Below are 20361 nucleotides of genomic sequence, written 5' to 3' on the forward strand. Positions count from 1 at the left end.
GGAGGGGAAACCTCTGGACAAGAGGACTTGCAGGGAGTGTCTGTGTTGGTAGCAATAAATTATTGTTAATAGCTCAACTGATAAGGAGCTCTGTTCATTTCTTTGCACACCACAGCTGTTGTTCTTGGAAAAGGAGGGTGTTAATTAGCCAAAAGTGGGCATTAGAAGGGAGTTGGAATATTTGGATGGGACAAACAGGTGTAGTCAGCAGGATAGGGAGATTTTGGGCAAGACAGCCCCATTGGCATGGCTGCATCAGTGCTAAAAAGTTGGATAAGATCGGGCCCTTTGTCTTCAGTTTCAGTTTCTGTTGCATAGTTCCAATATTTTAAATATAAGTTTGCAAAGGATCCAGTCTGATTTTGAAATGTGCCTCAAATCCAGCACAGGTGTTGCAGCCAGAATGGTTGCTCCACATACTTCACCTCAGTTAAAAGTTGCACTGCTTGTCTTTGTCTCCCTGGCTTCTGCTCTATCTTGAAACATTTTCCTGCTTCTTCTCTGCCAAAATTGTTCTCAACACCATTTGCCTCTGGTTGCTAATCCAATTGGCTGGGGCAACCCATGTGATTTTGATTACAGGCCTGGGATGATTTTATTAAATCTGTGGCAGCCTTGTGATGTCATTGACAAACTCATGCGAGGACAGCCAACCAGCAGGCAACCACTGTAGGCAAATGAGGTAGAGGCAAAGGACAATGAATGATGCTGACAAGAACAGTCTCTGAGCCATGCAAATCTGTTTGCAATTAAAGACAACATTTATGCCAAATAAAGGTTGAACTAATGAACGCACAAATTAAAGACAACAAAAATATCACGGAAATCAGGAAGCAGTGTTTGAGATTCATGAAAATGGACACAAAACAAAGCAAGGTGGTTCAGCTCTGCCCTATTTTACACCCAGTTTTGAATGCACAGCAGAATACATTCAGCTTTGTTGTTTTTTTTTTTCCTGGACCAAAGGTGATTTACCATGTCACCTGCATTCATTACCATTTTGAAATATTTCTCCCTAATTGATTTTTCCTTGTTGTGTGTGTTGATGTACGTAAGTTCGATTTTGACAGATCTCAGCATCATCATCCAAGCTTTAATGGTTAAAAACACACACACAATAACACCCCACATTTATCGGAATAAACAGTAGGGGGCAGCAAAGAGCTTCCCTTGGAACAAATGGAAAGCTTGCGGCAGCCCCAGGATAATTTAGCTCCTTACAAAACCAGCTGAGTGGTAAAACAGAAAATTGTTAGCAGAAAGTGGAAAGGTTATCTTCAAACAATAGAGACGGTCTGTGCTTTCGGTATTCCTGTCTTTTTTAAAAAAGGGAAAAACCATATGCAATCAGCTGATCATCAGAAAGTTATAAGCAAGCAGAAAATTATAAGCAATTATAATCTAGACCAGGTTGACTAGGTTTTGTTCATATCAGCCAATGCTGCTGTGTAGCAATAAAACTGTTGTGGAAACACAAAATATTTGTATATCCTCATAAACAGAGGTATCTGACCACAAATCGCTTTTCCATGCAGCAGCAGAAAGCTCTGCCTTTTGTTTGTTGATTTATTTAGAACTGGGGAAGTCCATACCTTACATAGCTTGTCCAGGGTGTCAGCCTAAAAGGCTCCCTCCTATTCCTTTCTTCTCAAACCACTAGCACGAGGTGGCAGTGCAGAGTAACAAGAACAAGAGGAACTCTGACCAGTTATAATCCGTAGACCATTCATCACCAAATCCAGTCCAGGAATGCTTTGCTATTTCATATTTTGATGACTTGATCATTTTTATTACAGCTACACCAGTGATTCCCAAACTGTGGGTTGGGACCCACTGGTGGCTTGCGACCTGATTTTTGGTGGGTCACCAAAGGGCAATGGAAAGATCAGATAACAAATTGCCTCAAGCCCTGAGGCTATTCTGAAATCAGATGTTGTAGCTGCTAATTACCTTGCAAAGAGCTCAGCTCCTGCAGTTTGCATGCATGTGTAAATATAGGGAGATCGATGTTCGAAGGTCTTTTTCTGGTTATTATTTCTTATACATAAATAAATAAAATATTATTTCTTTCTAGATCACCTTTTTTTAAAAAAAAAGTCTGGTAAATCTAGGTGGGTCCTATAGAATGTCATTTTAAAAAGTGGGTCCCCATGCTAAAAAAGTTTGAGAACCACTGACCTATGTCAATTTCTGCTGTAGTACAGGCAGTGAACACTCAGTCCAGGTCAGTGAGAAGTCTGTCTCCAGAATGCTGTGCAATGCCAGCATCCTTGGGTCTTCTGCCTCTGCACAATTACAAAACCTCCTTGTGCTTCAGTTGCAGAAGTGCAGGATTTCTGATCTGACTTAAAGGGACCATATCAATGAAGGAGCTCCTTTGCTCGTGTAAATGAAATTGGAAGTCCAGCACTTTCACGTTTGAAGAAACCATGCAAGAAGCAAAGGGAGGAGGTGGTTGATCCACTTCCTGCTCAATTTCAGTGGACAGGAAGCAGATCAGTGTGGGTTTCATCAGTAACTGATGAGGCAGTGGCTGTGACAGACTCAGGTCAAGGACACCTCAAATTTACTGCCCTCTCCCCATGCAATATGCTGCTGATGCACCTCTTCTAATCATCTCTTCTAATGGGTTGACCTTGTCTGTTTCACATTTTCTTCCCCAACACATGGTGCTGGTGTGCCTTGGTGGGGCTTGGAAAATGTAGTTTTCTCAAGGGCTTCTGCTATGTCAATTCACCTGCAATTTGATTTCCTCATTTAGAAGTGGCTCAGCAAATAAGCCAAGTGTTTCCCATTGGGATGGGAGGGGGAAGAAGTTGGACTTGTTTTCTGAACCCATCCAATGAGATTCCATGAGAATGTCATTCATCTCTTGTGTGATACATTTGGAAAGCCTAGGGGCATTGAAGGCCTGTGCTACTGCAAACAGAGGCATAATCACTGACAAAGCAATACCACCATATCATCTTTATTTGAAAGTGGATGGAAATGAGGAACAGCCCAATCCTATCCCTGGTTGTGGCACCATGTGCAGCAGCACCAAAATGGTTACCTCTGTATCCAACGGCACTGCCGAGGCCACTAGAGTTCTCCTTGGGGGAAGGGGACTTTTGTCTCCCTACTCTGGGGAAAGCCCCAGGTCCTGCAATGGGGCTTCTCAAGTCTGTTCTGGTTATTTTGCCAGCACAAACTTGAGAACCTCTGTGTCAGGTTTTCAGCCCAATATGGAGGATAGGATATGGTGGAGCAGGGTTCCGCTGGTTTCACCCTCTCCCACCCTGGTTCCTCCCTTGCCCTGCCCTGCCCTCCACCTGCCCTGGAAGGCCTCCCCCCTCATCCCAAAAAAACCTAACTGCCACCTGGAGCTCTTCCTTTGCTTCTGGTAGCATCCATCTGGCGCTGGGATCAGTGCCGACTGGCACTGGGCTGCACCAAGGCTCCTTACACTTCGGGTGCCATAAATGTGTTGACGCATTGATTGCACAGTAGCTAGCTAATCCACTACTTATACTGGCATGAACTATTTTTTTTCTCTCTTGTCACTATCTAGTTCTTAAGCACAATTTAAGAACCTGTGATTTTTCCCTCCAAGAGTCTACACCTGAATATGTAACTATTCCACTGAAAGACAATGCTGCTTTTCTGATGCTGAAATGAATTCCCAGAGGAATTCAAAATTCATTGCCTTCACTGACTGACATTGGTCCATTAAGGCCTAAATCCTAGCCCACTTTCTAGCACTGGCATAGCTGTGCCAACGGGATGTGTGCTGCATCCTGCAGTTGGGGGCACTCACGGAGGCCTCCTCAAGGTAAGGGGATGTTTGTTCCCTTACCTCAGCGCTGCATTGCCCCTAAGTTAGTACTGGAAAGTGGGTTAGGCTTGTGCCCTAAAGGTGTCGTCGTCGTCGTCATCATCATCATCATACATACCTTGTCTTGAAAACAGAGTCATTTCTAGAGTTTGTTAATCCTTTCTTAAAGTCAGAGTGGAATTCCAGACGGACTCACACGTTTTCCCATTGGTTCCTGTCTGTTCTTATTTTCAATTCATGCCCATTCCTTAGGGACTTCCTTGCTTGGCCAGTGTAAGCCACTGAAATGCCTTGCTGGCAGGTGATAGCACAGATGACATCAGTCAAATTAATTCCTGGCAAAGCAGTCACGACACCAAATGTACCTTTGTCACATACTTAATTCTGAAATTCTGTTTTTTCCGCCTCTTGGCCTTCCTGATGAAATGTGGTTAATAATGTCTAAAAAACCGTAAATGGTCTGGCCGAGCCACTGACGCTGCAGCCGTCCACCCACACTCCACTGACGGCGAGATCAAAGCCAAGCTCTGCAGACACCCATGGAAAATTGCTAGTGTTGCCTCTCCTCAGCAATGAAAACTGCAAATTATTCTTGCTCAAACAAATGCTGAAATGGCTAATGTCAGTGAATTGTCAAAACAGCGAACTTCAAACATCCTTGCTAATTTATATATCACCAAAGAAAGAAATAATGGGAAAATAATGAGCAATTATTGTTCCTCTCTCTTGAGTGATTTCCAAGTTATTTATAAATATGTAATTAATGTTCCAAAAAGTGCAGATGAGTTTGTGTCGATGTGTCCAGGGCAAGATTGACGACTGTGTATTTCACTCTGGTCTGACAAGGAGCATCCGGTCAGTTCTTGATTGATGATGAGCAGAACGTGTCATGGGTCACAAGAAAAAAAAGACTAAACTTAGGGCAGAAAAGCCAAAATGATCCCCTCCCTCAAAGTTTAGCAAGGAAAGAAGTTGTGGAGGTAATAATTCCCAAGCAGAGCCTGGATATATTGGGCAGAGCAAAGTTCTCCATGCCGTAGGTATCAATCACACAACATCAACCTCTGCCAACTGAATAAGCCCCATGTGATTTGTGGGTTTCCAACAGGATTCCTCCCTTCCCGTCTCTCTGCAAAGCACTTGCAAATGGAGTGAGAGCGATCACACTTGGCCTTGGCATTCTTAAAGGAGGTCCACATTTTCACCCATAACCTGAAAGGTCACTGACAGAGGGCTCCTGTTTGCAGTGGGTGAAAATGCTTTCTGCAACAGCACCCTGTCCCACCCTGACCCCACAGTTTGTCAACTCAGCACTGGTTGGCAATAATGCAAAGACCTCTGGAGCAGTAGCATTCACCGGGGGAGTGCAGCGTTCAATTTTGCAGGCTCCACCTTATCTTTGGAGCTATTCTGGGTGGTGAGAGCAATACAGAGGTGTCTCCTCCATTTTGTTCTTCCTGCCTGGAACAGCTCCAAAAGTGACGGGCCACCTACATGACATGTTAAGGCCCCTGCAAAACTTAGTGCTGCCCCCTGGAACACTACTATTCTGGAGTGTCCTCTAAAACTCAAGGTGGGAGCCATCCAACTAGGAGTGGAACCTGGCGCCAGTCCAGTCAAAGGTAGGACTGTTCTCATGCTTCCCTCCCAGGTGGGTGGTGTTCCTCTCAGACCTGAAAGAGAGGACTTTGTTCTATTGCAGATTCCACTCCACAGTCAAGTGATGTTACTGTCAGGCTGCCTGCCTGATTATATTCAAACTGAACTAGGATTTGTCTATCCTAGCCATCCCCAAGAAGACACATTTGAGGGAGGTTTCAGGTTGTCTCCAGGGATTCCTACAGTGGAGGATGTTGTCTGCATGCTAGTGAATTAGGGTTACTGGCGATGCTTGAGCTGAAAGGATACTGTAATAGTCAAGCACTACCATCACAATGTCTTTTGGTGGATATCATTGCAATAATGGAAGGTGCAATTAATGATCACTCATTAAAGGGTAACAAGGGGACCACCTTTTAATATCTCCTGTGCTTCTAGGGCCTGCAAACATACCTTAGAGCACATTTGTGACAGTGCACACCAGCAGTAAGCCGGCAGACACTCTTTAGGATTGGGTCCGTAGTTAGCACCACTCAATGAGAGCTTCCTTGAGAGAAAGGTGCAAATAATAAAGAAGTTTATAGTTGCACAAAACAATGAGCTTTATAGTTGGCATGGTCCATCCTCCCGCAACAATCAAATAAAGTTTTTGTGAGATCAAGGCCTAAATCCTAACCAACTTTTCTGCACTGACACAGCTGTGCCAATGGGGCACGTGCTGCATCCTGCAGTTGGGTGGCAGTTACAGAGGCCCTCTTCAAGGTAAGGGAATGTTTGTTTCCTTACCTTGGAGCTGCATTGCCCTTATGTCGGTGCTGGAAAATGGGTTAGGATTGCACCCTAATGGATTTAACATCCAGGGCTTACCTATCCATGAGGCTTTCTGAGCTGGTCATTCCAGGAAGTAGGTTGTTAAGGGAGGTGGTCACCTCCATCTGTCCACTTGCCTCTACTGCTGCCCTTCTTTCTCTCACTCCATAGATGGAGGGGCCTGGGTAGATGGGATGGAAGAGGAAATGTGGAGAGGAATGTGGTGGGCTAGAGCGTCCAACGTTCTAGCCCACCACTTGCCTCTCTTCTTCTGGTCCAGCCCCCTCTTCCTTTTCAAATTGAGGGAGTGGGAGGATCTAAAGGCTGCCACATCACCAATAAGGGGAGGTATAGCATTTGGCAAGATACCAAGAAGTCTTTGGCTGGTCCTATTAACATTAAAGGCACCCAGCAGGTTGTGGGTGCATCTGGTCTATGACACATTGATGTGCATCTGAATAATTTTGCATAATCTCTTTTCAAATTCCAAACTGGAAATATCTTTTAAGGGGAAAGTGGTTCTTGATGCCTAATGCAGCTGAACATTATGAGCAGGACCAATTTGTCTTCCAAATCAGGTAGTTACGAACTACAGCAACATTACTGTCTTTGGCTCAACCCAAATTTTTGCATGCTGGTGGATTGGCTGGCAGTAGGTTTTGGTCTCCCCCTAGCTGTGTCCCAGGCAGAACCGAGCTTATGAACTAACTCACCAGTGCTCCTTCCAACCAGCTAAATTCCTTCCTCCTTTCCAGGCCCACATGCTGAGAAGCTGCATGACAAGCAAAGCAAGCGAGGCTGCCATGCAGCTGCTTGGCTACACAGACATTAGGTGGGCAGCAAGATCTGTCTTCCATCACAGTCAATGTTTCTCTCTGGCTCAGTATGTCATCACAACAGGCTGAGCAGCGCTCCCAACAGCAACCTGTCTATTGATGTGACATTTCTCTTAATCACGAATTTCCTCCTACTAAGAACAGAGACTCATTCATGTTTCTGTTGTCCTGATTACAGCTCTGATCCAGAGACTCCCACTGACTTGAACAGGGTTTCTGGATCAAGGCTGAAGGACATCTGATTGCATTGTTTGTAGGCAGCTCAGCTGGGGCCTTGCTGTGCTCATTTTCATTGTTTATTTTGGCAACTTTCAGGGCTTTATGGATTAATGACAACAACAAAAAAAGAACAGTCATTTAATAGGATTATTTGATGGGTAGCTGCACATGGTCGAACAGAAGTTGGTTTGATTAGCTTTGTAAAATGGCTTTGTTGTTGAAACCAATGGCACATTCCTTTGCCACATAAAGGAGCACATGAAATGTGGTAGACTGGAGTAGAGGAGAGCAGGAAGATTATCAGGCATACAGCTCCTGGTACTTTTAATTAAAGAAATATGTCCAAAATTTGAAGAAGGATGTCTGCTGTCCAACTGGCCCATATACACAGACAAGGAAGCCTGGCTTGTCTCTGTGCCAATAGGCAGAGGTGCTTGTTTCCAGTAAGTAAAATAGGATTACAGCCAAACTCTTACTGAACACTATGGGCTTACTTTTGAGTAAAACAAACAACACTTTTTCAACCACCTCTACCAAAAGGCCAAGCTTGAGATGGTGAACAGAAAGAAATAAAACCAGGGTGTTGTCTTGGCTAGAACAATCATAAATATTGGACCAAATATATATGTACCAAATTACAACATTGCTTGGGAAATTCGTGAAAGATTCACCTGCCCCCTTATTTCTGAACCTGAAAATACAGCCAGGAGGGCTGCCAATTCACTTACAGAAATAGTACAGGGAGTGGGTGTTTAATTTGTTGGTGCCATTTTACCATTCTGAATCACCTTCCCTTCCCACACCTTCCAATTGCCATGTGGAGGGGAAAACTACAGGTCTCTCTAGTTTGATTTATTGTTTATTTATTTGATGGCACTGTGTCCTACAGAAAGTGTCCAACACAGCCTACCAGAGAAATATAAAAACATAAGACGCATGCTAAATGAACTCCCGGAAAAAAACTAAAAATTACATCAGCAGAAACTAAAAAACTGGGATACAGATCAGCTTGAAGAAGAGAAAATCCAAATGTTCTATCACCCCCCTGGTGGCAAAAGAAAACCAAGGTCATCTTTGACCACTTACATACCACCTATCCATGGTATCCCCCCATTATGCTCCCCAGGGCAGGCAATCTCACAAAATGTCAGGCTTGTGTTGATATGGAGTCTCAATTTCTGCTGACCTCATCTGCCCTCTGCCTGTTTGGGTTGGCCTGCATTTAAGTAGAAGTACTTCAGAGCATGGTGTACCCTTCTCCCTCCCCACTCTGTGTCAGCCTTTTCTCTCATGCTCTTTAGTGTTTAGCTACTTTCTACCAATGGCTGAAAGTAATTAATGCCGGCATCTTCCTTATTTTGTATTGCTGGTTCAAGAGTTCCCTATTGATCAAGTCTGAAAAGTACCACCAGGTGGAATAATAAGCAGGAGGTAAGAACAGAAAAAGTTGCAATTTTTTTTAAGGTGCCGTATATGAAGAAAAATACAGAGCAACTTTTTTGAAATGGGGCTACCCATAGCTTTCAATCATGCAAGAGAAACAGCACTATCACCACCACAACACCACACAAAAAGAAGTTCTTCTTCCATTTATTGTCATAGATGTTTAGACTCGCTTGCCATCTGAGCAGAAGGCAAGTACGGGATGCTGAAGCACTTCCACCTCTGGCAGAGTTTGTCAGGCACCATGTGGTACAGCTTATGAAATATGCAGTTTGAAACTGTCAGCACCTCCGATGGAGTTGAAATATTGCATGAACGTGGTGATTTAATCATCAGAGTGCTAAAAAATGTAGTTACTTCTGCCTTTGATTAAAATAATAAGGCCAGATATAAATTTAAGGCTAATGTGTTTGCGGCGGTCACACCCCCTGAAAGAACTTGGCAAGGAATTAGCGACAAGGTTTGGGAATGACAGCGTACCCACCTGAAGGCGCACAGCATGACGCATTATGCCCAAGGCACTGCTCTGCAAGAATGCACAGAGCTCTGGAATTTTTCAGCATATCCATGCAAGTGACGCCTCTTATGGGTGCTCCAGCTGCCCCCCAGATATGGCTGCTGTTTGCCAGAGTGAGCAGCTTGCCCCAATCATCTCTGCAGCAAGCGAGAGGCTCCTGCAGTTCCTGTTTCTTCCTCCTGACACCTCCTTTGCTCTGCACCCTCCTTCCCCAACTGTGCTTCTTTTAAAGCACTAGGCAGCTGCACAGCCACATCATACATGCTGGCACATCAGCAGTTCTGCCACCTCCACTTCCAGAGAGGCCGGTCAGGGCAGTGCCATGTGGTCACCATGATAGTGCGGCCTAATGCAAGGTACCGCTAGTGATACTAGTACCACAGTTGGAAAGCACTGATCCCAGGCAGTATCTCCCAGACTACGTGAGAAGGCGCACTGATGTGCTAGAAGAAGTGCCTGAAGGGTGCCTTGAAAAATGTAGATGCCATGTTGGCTGCAGCAACAGTCGAAACTGCCACAGTTGTTTACTGCACTGAATAATTCTCATGCCTCAGAAACAGCCCAGCCTCTCTGTTGATAATTTGTCAATATTTTGATTAAAGCTGAAAACTGTTGAAACACCAACTGCTTGGCATTCTATTTTTCTTCCACATGGTGGTGCTTATTCATTGCATTTCTATCCCAGTCTTCGTCCAAGGAGCAAGCACACATTGGTCTTCTCCCCTTACAGCCCTGTAAGGTAGGTTAGACTGAGCGATAGCAACAGGACTAAGGCCACTCTGAAAACTTCATGGTTCAGAAGGAAATTGAACTCAGGTCTCTTACAACCTAGCCTGACACTCTAGACCAGCAATTTTTGACCTTTTTCTTCTTATGGCGCACTGACAAGTTGCTACACTTTTCAAAGCACGCCATCCATTTAATTGACAAGGCACACTGTGCTGCCAGGAGGGGGCTCATGCTCCTCAATGGCCCTACCAATAAATGACCCTCCCCCAAATTCCCACAACACACTGCAGAACATTAGTGACAGTGGTTGAAAATTGATGCTCTACACTGACTCTCTCTCTCTCTCTCTCTCTCTCTCTCTCTCTCTCTCTCTCTCTCTCTCTCACGCACAACACACACAGTGTCATTGGCCCTGATTACAGACATGGGGGGCAGTGAATTGCTATTGATGAAAATTCTCTATTATACTTTGAAGGGATTGGAGGAGGGGGAATCAAGCACCGCTGGAAAGGGTGCTGACACTTGAAAGGAAATTGCAGTCTACGTGCCACCTTCTGAGCTGCAGGACTGCAGTTGGTTGGGCCAGAAGGAATTTAATGAAAAATCAAAAAAACTTTAGCAAAGACAAGTAGATGGATTTTTCTACCACACTTTTGACAGAATAACACTGGAATTCTGTCAAATTGTCCTCAACTCAAACATATTTTGCCATCACTTATCTACCACTGATGAGTCTACCACCCTGTGTCCATTGGAGCCAGAAAGCTCAATGCAAAACTAATTCCCACCCTCTCTGCCAAAACATGGGAAGAGATGCTCTTCTCAGTGAGGGGATGAGGATGTACCTGGTTTCACCAATGCAATCTGCTCTACAGCTGACAAGTTTAGAAACATCATGGTTGCCCCCAAAGAATGGGACCCCATCTTTGAGCTCAGACTGAATGGGTAAGGAAGAAGGGAAGATGCCAGGAGATAATATTAAACAGTTGCAAGGAAGTCTGCCCCACTGTTCTGGGGGTTGGTTGAATAAATATATATTTGAACAAAAAAGCCCAATTAAGCAGGACGTTAATCATATTATTTGTCCTTGTATATGCACTCTTTTTTTTTAAAGCTGAAAACAGCAGCTGCTGGGAGCAAGATAGGGGCTATGGTGAGGGGAGGATGTTTTTTAAACCTCTGTACAATCTGCCATAGTTATGATGAACCCCCCCCCCCGCTCTCAAGTACTGATGCCCAACACAAATGGCAGCTCCCCCCTCCAGCAAATAGTACTTGTGAGGAGTATTTTTGGCATGATTTGAAACCCTCCCCCCTTACCACAATCCCAATCCTGTTTCCCTTCCTTCCCCCAGCCGCTATTTACAATTTAAGAAACAAATACACAAGATTCACTGATGTGCTTAATTACGTCATATTTAATTTGACCCTAAGAGTGAAATGTGCATCTAGTTTCTAGGTTTTTTTTCTTTTTATTTATTCATTTTTTTTTAATCTCAAAATTCTCCCATTGCCCAGGTGTCAGCAATTTGGTAAATTGCTGCCCAAGGTCTAGATGTAGGAATGTATTTCTGAATTTGGAGGTACGTACCTGTGGGGGTGCACTTGATTACTTTTATGTGTGTAAACTCCAAGTATGATTTATTAAATTCTACAGAAGTAAGCATGATGTACTTGACATTTAACTAAATAAAAGTAAGGGCTGATGTCATTGACAGTCATTACTTCACACTTCACAGCTTGATGAATCTCAAAAAATTCTGGACTGAAAATATGTATTGGAACCATCTTTTTTTCTCCAGAACTTCAACATAAAATAAGGTTTCACTTCTGCCCACACTATACTGAGTTAGGTTATTGTTTTAACATAAATTACAGCACACCAATGTTTTTTTTAAAAAAAAAAAATCAGCTAAGAGCAATTAGTTTTATTTTCTTCAAAGTAAAAAAAATAAGTTGCAACCCATAATTGGGGGAAACTCTTTTATAAGTGAATCATAAAGAAAAGCATGAAATGATTCATAAAAACATGAAGCTACTGCTCTATTTATGCATTCATGGAACTTTCACCCATCCACTGAGCTTGTCAAATTACTTCCAAAATATTATTCTGGATGGCAATGCAGTTCCCACTTTATCAACCTTCAGAGGTAAAAAAACACACTGTAATAACGTGTTCATATTCTCTTTTTATTCTGACATTTACATTTGTCTCTCATTTTTTATAAATGAGTTCCAGAATTTGTAACAGAAGATCTGGAGAACTCCCCTGATTCAGTACACGTTTTATTCTAATGTTTCTGTAGCCTTCAGGATGCTAAAAGTGGGCAGCCCAATTCTACCTAAATCCCCATGCAGAGATGCAGCGCCATCTCACTGGGAATTTTTGACTGCTAGAGATCTCTTTGGGGTAAGCTTCAGACCTATGGCAGTGAAATCTGTGGAGCAAGTATGTGTTGATGGGTGCAGTGGGTCAGGCGCAGGAAGGGGGGTTGGATATGGTGTGTGCTGGAACTGCTAATCCAGCCCCTTCCAAACCCTATCCACCCACCCCTGCCCATCGCCACCCTGTTCTGCCCTTCCCCACCAACCCCTCCCCACCCTCCCTCTGCCCCTGCGCTGGACATACCTGCTCTGGTGTGCCTCTCTCACTCTGCTGGTGCCAATGGGAAGGCTCCAGCCTTCCTGCTGGTGCCTCTGAGCCTTGTGCTGTGGCAAAATACTTCACAGTGCTTTAGAGATAGTGCTTGCTTCCAGAACGCGCATTCCGCTGGTGCAGGCCCTTGTTAGGATTGGGCTGTTAAATACACACTGGCAATTCTGATAGCATGAGAAGCTCAAGGCTTCTAACGATCACAAAGTTACTGCTGCAATTCTATATGCATTTCCTGGGAGCAAGTCCCATTGAATATAATGGGACCTTCTTCTGATTAGACATTCAAGGAATTGTGCTGTACACTGATTCAATGTGACAGGCACCATACATGTGGCAGCGTCTCTTATACTGTATTCCTCACTGATGCCAGTTTGGATTTATGTACATATTACAGAATCTTTTTAGGACAAATGCTTTGTTTTCACATATTTGGTCATTTCATTTGTAACAAGTACCATACAAAGAAACCTCTCTCTCTCTCTCTCTCTCTCTCTCTCTCCTATTTCAGCAGCTGAAACTCAGATGGACTGTGCGATTGGATTATTGCAGTCCGAGGAAATGGAAATCTGTCACTTACAGATTCTTGAAGTCAAACAACTTGTGCAGTGCTCCTTTATTCAGTCAGTGTGCTGGCTGGGAGACTACATGTACAGCATGATAATTTCTGCCGCTTTTCAAGGCTTTGACTTTAAATGTGTCTTTAGATACGCCTGTATCTCCCTCTCCCTCACTACCTAGCCTAATTCCGATACCACTTGCTCCCGTTCAGTGCTGCCTCGCTTCTCAAGTACCTTGCCCGCCTCAGGGACGGACACTAAAGTCTAGTGAAAAATCTCTCTTGAGATTTTGGGAACAAAATAGACAATTTGGAGCACACAGACATGCACATGCACATTCTTTTTAGAAGTTTAACTTTGTATTGGAAGCACAGAAGGTTCCAAAATTGTGGCGGAAAGCCAATTAAAACTGATTGCAGAATTATGTTTCTGTGGATTGTGGTTGCCCATGCTACGTCAACATCAAGTTCAACAGGAAGGAATAAATCTTGCCTTGTCTGATATGCTTTATAGGACTGGCCCAAGATTTCTTGGCATCTGAGGCAAGGTGCCAAATGCTGTCTTACATTACCTGATGATGTGTCAGCCCATTCCCTGATTCTCTGACACTCCAGCCCACCACTTGTCTCCTCCACACTTCATCTTCCACATCACTCCCCATGTCTTTTTCTAATCCAGAAAGTGAGAAAGAGGAAAAGGAGCAGAAGAAACAAATGGGGAAAGCGGGTGGACCAGTTTGCTGCCTGAGGCTGTAGGCCTCATGGATGGGCCTATCTTTGTGCTTCAGCTTCAGGTGGTTAACGGATGCCAGTTCAAACTGATTGTCCAATAGCCACACTGGGAGGAGACAGTATATTGCAGAGGCAAAACAGACGGTATACTTGGAAAGACCATGCATGAGAGAGGGATATCATCTGACATGTACCCATGCACCTGGATTAAACAGCTGAATTTAAAAAAAAAAAAAATACTTATAGGCCCATTGCTGTTCTGGGATTTATCACTGAGCCAGTGGTACTCCAGCTTGTCCCATGCCTGTGGTCCTTGGGGAATCTGGGAACTGTTCAGTGGCCATAGGCTTGTCAGAATGCAGCCTGCATCAATCACTTACCTGTTATTGGCTGGTTTCAAACACCCCAGGGAAGTGTTTGGCTCCCCTTCCTTTCTCATGGCAGCCTCATAGAGAAGAAGAGTAGTTTCAATACACATCCTTTTTCAGCCAAAACAAAAACAAACACTGGCTTACTCCTTGTCTTCTTTTGATACAATGCAGGGAAATTAACAGCATGTTTAATGAAATGTTTTCCCCCTTGCACGTCTGCTCTTGATGTAGACAAACCCCAGAGACAATTGCATTTTATCTTGGCTGCCCCTGGGCTCTGAAGAATATTCATTAGTGTTTTATCAATTGCGGCACATGTGTTTCCAACACCAGAGTCATATAAAGGGGACATGGAATGTGGGTCTGAATCCACTCCTCAGGTCAAGACCATTCCATTATTTTCATGTGAATGGATTTGCAGGACTAGATCCTTTAGCCTTTTCAAAGATGCCTGATGGTTTGTGAATTGAACAACAGGAATGATGCTTCAGTTGGCAACAGTGTCCCTGAGCATTTCACTTTCTGAGTCCTGTAAGTAGACAGCAGGAGGGCTGTGATTGGATGTCCTCTTTTTTCACAGGTTAAAAGCACTTGTGAGGAGGTGGAATCAGCAGTGGTAGCACCAGGGATTGGTCACATTGGGCACTAGTGATGCCCCATGCCCATCAGAGAGCTCATCCAGACAGGCCAATCCTAGAACCCAAGTCCAATCCTTGGGCAATAGTTGTGCCCAGTGTGCCACCATTTGCCCCTGCTAACTGGGCAAAGAGGCACTTTTGAAAGTGGTGCCCCTCTTATCTTTAGCGGTGGGGAAGTAGCTTTCCCTATTCACCCCAGCATATTGTCCTTTCTAGCAGCTCTTTGTCAGCTTTTCTCTATCGTTGTAGAAGTGTGAGTCCTTTCGAAGACAGGGAACCATTCATTTTTTTGTGTTATGTAAGCCAAAATTAAAAACAAATAATAAATGGATCCCATTCCCCCAAAGGACCCACTCAACTAAAAAGTTGGAAAAAACTCCATGTTGTGAACTTTTTTTGTTTTGTTGAAAAGCCAGTATATAAATAGTCTTAATAATCACAGCCAATAGCAGTGCACTGCTTCATTCTAGGACCCCTAGCAACCTGATATTAACATCAAACATCAGACTGGGGCTTCAGTACTGGGAGGGGCAAGCACTTTCCCTTGCCCCATCTGTCCCATCTAAATTGCCCACCAGTTTCTTATTGGAAAACAAGGTGAAAAGCAGACACAGCCCCCCCCCCCCCCAAGAATGATATACTGGAACAGCTTAGCAATGTGTATTGAGCTGGAGACATGATACAGGGAAAAGGGTTGAGCCCCTCTTTTTACAGTGCCATTTGGCTCCTTCTCCTAATGACTGCTACTATGTTTTTAATAAACTAGCGAAGATCAGATCACAATTACTCTCAGCTAATTTGGCCTTTACTTCCTTTATAGATGTACCCCTCCACCCCTAGAAATGGAATCCTATGCACCTTTGCTTGAAAGTAAACCCCATTGTTTTCAACTGGAGCAAACGAACGCTATGGGGACCCATAGCAGCTACTATTTAACTAATCGGGGTTATTTAGCAGGAAAAATTGCGCAGAGGTGAAGGGCTATAGTAGTCGCACCTCCACACCACAATCCTGATCTGGATTATTGGGTCCAAATGCAGTTGCTATTTAAAGTAAAAATAAACCCGACTAGACAATGATGTGTTCTGTCTAATTTACTTTCTGACCAATCCTATTCCCTGCTTTTGTTGGCATCCTTCAGTCTCAGAAGACTATGGTGTCACGCTCTGAATGGTGGTTCTGGAACAGAGTGTCCTCTCCAGTGTGCGAAGCCTGGGTAAAGTAGGTATGGAGGATAGGCTGTTACCCATGCAGCAAATCCCCCCTCTCCAGATCGCTGAAATGGACCAATGGAAAGGCAGAGGCCAATACGGTTGGTTCCAGCGGCGTCGCAGGAGTTGCCAGAACGTGGCTGTGTTCAGCCATGAACCGCCTCAGGGACTCCGGCTCCTGATTTTGCCTTGAGGTTGACTCCTGAAGCGTTTTCCATAACTGGATGTAGCCACAAGGCAGTGGAGGTTTGGGATCAGAGTTTTCCTTCTCTCAGATGAGCTGCCTTCCCAGGCTGACGAGTCCCATCGACCCGGTGGCTGTTTAGTCTCCTCTTATGACAAGTACAGCCAAACTGAGGGCCTATTCTTATCCCCAGCCCCCAGGGGTTATCCCCTGCTACATTATAGCATACAGCTGCACCAACAGAGGCTGTTCTGCATGCTACAGTAGGGAGGGCAGTCAGACATTTTGCTGGTGGAGGCAGAGGCAGGGGTGGCTTGAGAAAAGGAGGGGAATAAGATCTAGTGCATGCTGGTGCCATCAGGATCCACCCCTCCCTCTCCCACCTCCTCCATGTGCACGCACAGCTTGATTGGTACTCATCTCCTAACATATGCTCTTTAATGAACAGCACTAACAAATCCCACTTTAGACAAATACATGAAAAATTGGAAGAAACTATTACAAGCCCAGGGTTTGGCAGACTGGAAGTACATCACCTGCAAAATAAACACATGAACAAGTAGTCATCCCAGATGGTTTCTAGTCTGGTCACTTTCTTCCATGATCTAGCTAAGACCTGATTCTGAATTGGGTGTGTGATATCAGCAGGAAGAGCTGATTCAGCACAGGCTCAAAACATCTGAGGTGAATAAATGCTCTTCTGATATTGATGCCATAAAATAAACAGAGATGAATGGGAAAGGTCTCATTACTTTTAAGTAGAAGGATAAAGCAGACTGTTTCAGGTCAAGATTGTAACAAGTGTGATAAAATTCATGCATCTAACAAATGTACCGCTTATGCTCAGACTTGTTGCATTTGCAATAAATCAAACCATTTTGCAAGAATAAGCAGACAAAACAAAGGAAGAAGGGCAATGGAAAGAAACAAGAGCATCCATCTTGTGAAGCATACCAATTCTTCTCTGACACACAAACTAATAAAAGGCGGCACAGAGCAACGGTGTGAGCAAGTGTTTGAGGCAATGGATATTTCACATAGGAAATTATTATTATTTTTTTTAACTAGGATGCTTTGTGGTGCCATTTTGGATGGAAAGTTTTAATTAAACATGAATGATTCACTTATCAAGGACCTTGGATTGCAAGTGAATATAGGTCGCTCTCGCAAAAGCAATGGTAACAGCACTCATTAGTGAAAAGTTGCCAACCTGGCATGCAAGAGTGAATGGCTGGTTGTGTTAGAGTTGCAACCCTTTGTCTGGTAAAGAGTTGTATGGAACCTTGGATGAGCAGGCACACAAAACAGCATACACCAGCAGAGTTCTTTGAATGCAGTGGTTATATTTCAGAGCAAGGGTTATCACAGGTAGAGTAATCAGTAAACAGTCCTAATCAGCACAATGAGCAGTCAGTCCATAAACAACAAATCCAAATCAGTTTTCCAAGATATACAGTCAAAGTTCATTCCATGGTTCATTCCATGGTCAGTAACAGCATGTATACACTCACATCCAGCCTCCCAAGTTACTAGCAGCAGTTCAGTAGTCTCCTATTGCTGCACTGGAAGCTCAACAGACCAAACATTAAGTAGTTGGAGTGGCCAATCAGTGTAGGCTAAGCCACACCCAGGGTGAGGCAGTCACAGGTGTTTGCTGATCCTGCTGACTCCAGCAATCTGCACCTGTTCCTGAACCACCTTGTTGGCTGTGTTTCTGCCTTATCCAGAACATAGACCTGACAGGTTGGACCACTGGAGGCTTCAGTGAGAAGTACTGGAAAGGGGCATATCCAAACTTAACACTGAAAGATAATATTACCTCCAATATAAGAGGCATGACTATTTTATACGGTGCGAAAACAATATAAACACATTTTCATTATGTATTCTTTGTAGAAGTTTGAGTTGCACTCAGCACTTGCTAGCTTCAAATTTCAAATCAAAGTGGAGATTTTTAGCCAGGTAGAAACTGCTTCTTAGGTTGTGTAAATAATTCCCTTAGTGGCTGAAGGGAAGTGTTCCTGTTTAGTATCCATCTACTCATTCAGGGTCAATTTTTTTCCCCACCAGCTGCTTCTCCTTCCCTTCCTTAATCAGTTGCATGAGCGACCCTACTCAATCAGGGATTATGTAACAAATGGGATGATGTCATGACTTTACATCAGACTTTATGACACCCTCAGAAATCCTTAATTACTCATACAATTACAATCAATCAGCTTTGACTAGGCAGCAATGTCCATGAGAGTAATTGAGAACCAGGGCAGCAAATGATGACAACTGAAGCAAGAAAGGGCTACACTCCAACACCTGCTTTGCATACAGAAGATTTCAGGCTTCTTATGTTCAAGTGAGCATATTTGCAAAGGGAACTTAAAATACTCTGAGGGGGAAGCCATTTTGGCACTGGGAAAATTGATGCTGTGTGTTGAACTGTATCCTACAAATATTGTATTGGCAACCTTCAGTCTCGAAAGACTATGGTATCGCGCTCTGAAAGGTGGTTCTGACACAGCGTCTAGTGTGGCTGAAAAGGCCAATCCGGGAGTGACAATCCCTTCCACACCGGGAGCAAGTGCAGTCTGTCCCTGGTCTGTCTCCCTGGCTATGGGCCTTCCTTCTTTGCCTCTTTGCCTCAGACTGTTGGCAAAGTGTCTCTTCAAACTGGGAAAGGCCATGCTGCACAGCCTGCCTCCAAGCGGGCCGCTCAGAGGCCAGGGTTTCCCACCGGTTGAGGTCCATCCCTAAGGCCTTCAGATCCCTCTTGCAGATGTCCTTGTATCGCAGCTGTGGTCTACCTGTAGGGCGCTTTCCTTGCACGAGTTCTCCATAGAGGAGATCCTTTGGGATCCGGCTATCATCCATTCTCACGACATGACCAAGCCAACGCAGGCGTCTCTGTTTCAGCAGTGAATACATGCTAGGGATTCCAGCACGTTCCAGGACTGTGTTGTTTGGAACTTTGTCCTGCCAGGTGATGCCGAGGATGCATCGGAGGCAGCGCATGTGGAAAGCGCTCAGTTTCCTCTCCTGTTGTGAGCGAAGAGTCCATGACTCGCTGCAGTACAGAAGTGTACTCAGGACGCAAGCTCTGTAGACCTGGATCTTGGTATGTTCCGTCAGCTTCTTGTTGGACCAGACTCTCTTTGTGAGTCTGGAAAACGTGGTAGCTGCTTTACCGATGCGCTTGTTTAGCTCGGTATCGAGAGAAAGAGTGTCGGAGATCGTTGAGCCAAGGTACACAAAGTCATGGACAACCTCCAGTTCATGCTCAGAGATTGTAATGCAGGGAGGTGAGTCCACATCCTGAACCATGACCTGTGTTTTCTTCAGGCTGATTGTCAGTCCAAAATCTTGGCAGGCTTTGCTAAAACGATCCATGAGCTGCTAGAGATCTTTGGCAGAGTGGGTAGTGACAGCTGCATCGTCGGCAAAGAGGAAGTCACGCAGACATTTCAGCTGGACTTTGGATTTTGCTCTCAACCTGGAGAGGTTGAAGAGCTTTCCATCTGATCTGGTCCGGAGATAGATGCCTTCTGTTGCAGTTCCAAAGGCCTGCTTCAGCAGGACAGCGAAGAAAATCCCAAACAAGGTTGGTGCAAGAACACAGCCCTGCTTCACTCCGCTTCGGATGTCAAAAGGGTCTGATGTGGAGCCAACGAAGACAACAGTGCCCTTCATGTCCTTGTGGAAAGATCTGATGATGCTGAGGAGCCTGGGTGGACATCCAATCTTGGGGAGAATCTTGAAGAGGCCGTCTCTGCTGACCAGGTCGAAAGCCTTTGTGAGATCTATGAAGGCTATAAAGAGTGGCTGTCGTTGTTCCCTGCATTTCTCCTGCAGTTGTCTAAGGGAGAATACCATATCAGTGGTGGACCTGTTGGCTCGGAATCCACACTGCGATTCTGGATAGACGCTCTCTGCAAGTACCTGGAGCCTCTTTAGTACAACTCGGGCAAACAGCTTTCCTACAATGCTAAGGAGAGAGATGCCGCGGTAGTTGTTGCAGTCACCCCTGTCACCTTTGTTCTTGTACAGCGTGATGA

Source organism: Tiliqua scincoides, chromosome 3 (genome assembly GCF_035046505.1).
Source record: "Tiliqua scincoides isolate rTilSci1 chromosome 3, rTilSci1.hap2, whole genome shotgun sequence".
NCBI lineage: Eukaryota > Metazoa > Chordata > Lepidosauria > Squamata > Scincidae > Tiliqua > Tiliqua scincoides.